Source organism: Cryptotermes secundus, unplaced genomic scaffold (assembly GCF_002891405.2).
Source record: "Cryptotermes secundus unplaced genomic scaffold, Csec_1.0 scaffold307, whole genome shotgun sequence".
NCBI lineage: Eukaryota > Metazoa > Arthropoda > Insecta > Blattodea > Kalotermitidae > Cryptotermes > Cryptotermes secundus.
The window spans coordinates 473325-477649 of record NW_019738353.1 but is presented as its reverse complement, the minus strand read 5'-3'; the positions used below and the strand labels follow the sequence as shown (position 1 = coordinate 477649).

The 4325-nt window shown below is 41.6% G+C and overlaps 1 pseudogene; it reads left to right on the top strand.

The window, feature by feature from the left end:
• Window positions 1-790: 790 nt before the first annotated feature.
• LOC111870778 lies at window positions 791-973 on the top strand (annotated as a pseudogene).
• Window positions 974-4325: the final 3352 nt, after the last annotated feature.

Below are 4325 nucleotides of genomic sequence, written 5' to 3'. Positions count from 1 at the left end.
TTCGACGTTCGACTCGTTTGATGACAGAATGAGAAGGTAAAGTGAAAATTAAACATCCACCAGTTAGCGTTTATGGAAAGGAAACGTCGTAACATANCCTCCGGGATCGGCCCACCTAACCAACTTCAATTATTTAAGTTATTCTACTTTTGATTTCATTTATTATAATTAATATTTGAAGTTTTGTATTGGTTTTAGGTTGGAATATAATGTAGTAATATTTTGTATTGGTTTTAGGTTGGAATATAATGTAGTAATGAGATTTCTCATTTGAGTCAGAACCGGGTAACAAGTGATTGTCAATCTTTTGGAATTTCATGTTTCACGAAGATGCGTAGGCTAGGGCATCTGTTCTTATCAATTTAATATCCCGCATTTCAGCTGATAAGAACAGATTTATTTTTCATTACAAGATATAGTTATGATTAAATTACAGTCCAATACAAAATATCTTGTACTCTTTTAGAATCATCAAGTCAAGGAAGATGTGGTGGGTAGGGCATGTAGGACGAATGGGGGAAAGGAGGAATGCATATAGGATAGAAGGAAAGAGACCACTGGGAAGACCAAGGTGTAAGTGGGTGGACAGTATTAAAATTTATCTTAGAGAGGCAGGCTGGGATGTTATGGATCCAATTGATCTGGCTCAGGATAAGGACCGGTGGAGGGCTCTTGTGAACACTGTAATGAACCTTCGGATTCCATAAAATGCTGGGATATTCTTGAGTAGCTGCAGATTTGGCTTCTCAAGAAGGGCTCGGCTCAATCAGTAAGTAAGTAAGTATACAAAATTTGTAAAGGAGAGCACTAGTCTACGCCTCTGTTCGTATCAGCTTAATAACTGATACGTCCTGCATTGCAGGACCAGAATATTAAACTGATTTTTGGAAAATGACGGAGTGCTAGGGGCTTGCTCCACCTCTGTCACGTGTTGGCCCGGTATTCCAGTACTTCCGGGATCGGTCCACTTAAACAAATTCACTTATTCGTCTGAGTTTGTTTTGGTATTCATGTATTTTCGGGTTTAAATAATATTTTAGTTTGCTAATTAAAACTGAAGCGAATTGCAATGGTCTTCAGGATTGAGGTATAAATTGTTTTCGTCCATTCGAATATTGTGGTCTTGGCTTGAAGTCCCACTAGATGCATGGATGGCACGATGTCAGAAAGTGCGTTTATTCTGTTTGCCTTGTTGGGATAGTGTAGTCGGCATACCGGGTGGACGACCGCGAGGTCAGATTTCGAGTCAAGAATTTTCTCTTCTCCACAGCGTCCATACCAGCTCTGCGGCCCAGCCAGCTTCAATAGATACCGGGTGTTCTTTCCTCCGTGATTAAGCGGTAGGGGCGCGAAGGTGACCACTCACCTCCAACTACTGCTGAGGTCAAGAAAATGTGTATCTATACATTCACTCCCCCATGCGCCTTCATGGCGTAGTGCTTAATTAGTTAAGCACATGGACAACTTTATTTCTTTTCCTGTTCTATGTGTAGGTAACGGCCTTGCGACGAGCTGATCCCCCGTCCAAGGAGACCTGCCGATTGTGTATAGGTTTAAGAAACCGAAAGGCTGCCAAAGTCCAAAGAGTTGTAGAGCTACATAGAGAGGAGGAGGAAGAGGAAGTTAAACCGGAATTAATTTTGACATTATTTTTATGGCTGGAGGAAATATGTACTACATGATTTATAGTAGGATTGTTGGCAGATGAGTAAAGCGCGGCCGGCGGGTAGTGCTGACAACCTTACCGCCATCTTTGAGCCGATTGTGTAGGTAGATAATGTGGGACCCTCAAAGTCTCACAACCCTATGGGCCTTCACGGCCTGTTACNTTTTTTTTTTTTTTTTTTTTTTTTTTTTTTTTTAACAGTGTAATGACATGTGAAGCGAAGCCACTGACTCTGGAGAGAAAAACTGTTCATCTGCTGAGGACAGAGAAGAAATAAAGGTGACTGAGACAGATGTAAGAATGATGTGTCTGTATAAGAAGTGGCTTTACTTATACGGACAGCAAGTTGTAACCGCTCCACTGTCGCTCACTAGTTTAAGTATAATTAGAATGATCAGTAACAAAAATTAATTGCAGGTAACAAGTAATACCCAAGCCAGTGGGACATAGTCACATTCTTGTTTTCAGGAACGGACTTATTCCAAATCTTGATGTTACACAGGAAGCACCCCCCTGTAGCTTTTTCTGAGAAATTTTGTTTGCGGGTAGCACGGCGGAAAACTTTTGAGAATTCGATCACTGACAGGTCCTGCACGTCGTAACTTAAAAGTAGGCGGTTTTGAAACCAACGCCAAGCAGGTTATCTGTCAGTGTACTGTCAAAAACGACGTTAGGACTTTAAGGTTCAAAGCCCCAAAGTGCAGCTAGCTGATTGGAGATCCAGAAATTGTGTGAACCCCAGTTTTCAAAATTACCCAATCAGTGGAATTAAGGGGGAGTGACTTAGCAGAGGAACTGACGTCCAGGGGACCTCAGTGTTTTCAGACAAAGAGTCACAAGTTAGTTGACAAACAGTTGCCAAACAGTCGCAAGTGCCTGCTACTCGTAAATAATTCGGAAACAAAATCTGTGTTTTTCGATGTTCTGTATAACACTCAAATTCAGAGTGCTAAAGAGAGTGTAAATTGTAATAATAACGTCCGTTATACCAGGACTGTGCTAGACAAGGACCTCCATATAAGCATCCTTTGTGTTGACTGTGTGTGCCATCAGGTGAAGGGAAGTGTTGATCTCAATAAATGGTCACAGTGTTTAAGTGCAAAGTAGCATTGAACCAACTGCTTCACTCCCCGTCCTAAGCGAGGCCCTAGCAAACGCTCTGAGAAGGATCCCAGCTTTACCCACAGCTGAACTAGTTGACTATCACCTTTACCCCCTTTCCAAAATAAACCTCCGACTACTGTAAGCCGACACCACCTGAGCTTACTGGCGCCCAACCTAAGAAGAAGAAGAAGAAGAAGAACGTGACTAACCAACCAACAAGGGGGGGGGGCGAAGGTGAGGGAAGAACGGTTACAATGTGCATACCGTGTGTCTGCTGACAAGCAGAGCTGACTGGTGTGTGTTTCTCTGATGGAGACGTTCAGTTTTAGCCTTCAAAAGAAACAGCTGTGTGACTGAAATATTTCTTGAACACTGTAACTTGTGATACTCCTTACAAGTCTTAGGAGTGTACAGCAGTTCTTTGCAGATAAGTTAGTTTGGAGAAAATAGATGTTCAGCCTTCTGCTTACAGTGAAGCCCTCTGATAACGTTAGAGAACAAGAGAGACTAGTCAACAAGCAAGAGTTCCTTCTCCCCGTTTTGGCAGCACGATACAGATCTAAAGTGCATGTCAGGATCACCCACTTCGATTCTGCTCTCCTGTGTTGTTGTCATGATAATCTCAAGAAGAACAGTGAAAACTGGATACAGCGCAAAGTCCAACACAGTTGAGGCGGGGGGGGGGGTAATCTATCCCTCCATCAAATCGGACATTTATACAACGGAGTCGCCCGTCAGATATTACGAAATATTAAATAACAACATATCACATAACAACCGGCCTCCGAACCCCGTATCAGCCACTGTGTATATTATATGTCCGTATAAGCATTACATGTATCACGATTACAACTGCCAACTTCCAAATACCATCGCATATACAACTTTTAACTATACTTTTGACTATGTAACTGGTTATTTAAGATTTTAACTTATATTTGTATTCACTCATCATTTTATACCATTGTATACGCCTGGAAGTTTAGCACTGTGACCTATATTTAACATGCAATTCAATAACGAAAGGTTTAATGTATTTTCCTGATGATGGCCGAAACATGTAGCGAAAGTATATCCTACAGCTGCTTACAAGTGTTACTGATGTGTTGTGATGGTTTCCAGTAAGAAATAATAGTGTCTCAAGGTTTAGTTCGTTAAGACAATAGTATTGGACAACAACGGACAGATAGTAGAGCCGGTAGACATTTCAATTGACCACGAACTGGCTCAGGATAAGATATCAAAGAAAAGATAGACGACTCTGCTACCTCAAGCTAGGACGGTGCGCAGAAATTAGCGCATACTTTAACATCGCTGCGCAGCTTCCTGGATGATCGCCCTACGCGCCATATTGATTGCGATGGAATGAAGTACTTACGCATTAGTCTATTGGTTCAAAAGTTTGAAAGTCATGCATACAGACGCACACACAGATGGTCTTATAAGCCTATGTTTCTTCTATAGAAACAGACAAAAGGTTATAAGAATGAGAAGTAATTGTAGTCCGCACTGTCACTGAAATACAGACAAGTTCATCGTGATGTCTCTTTCGCAA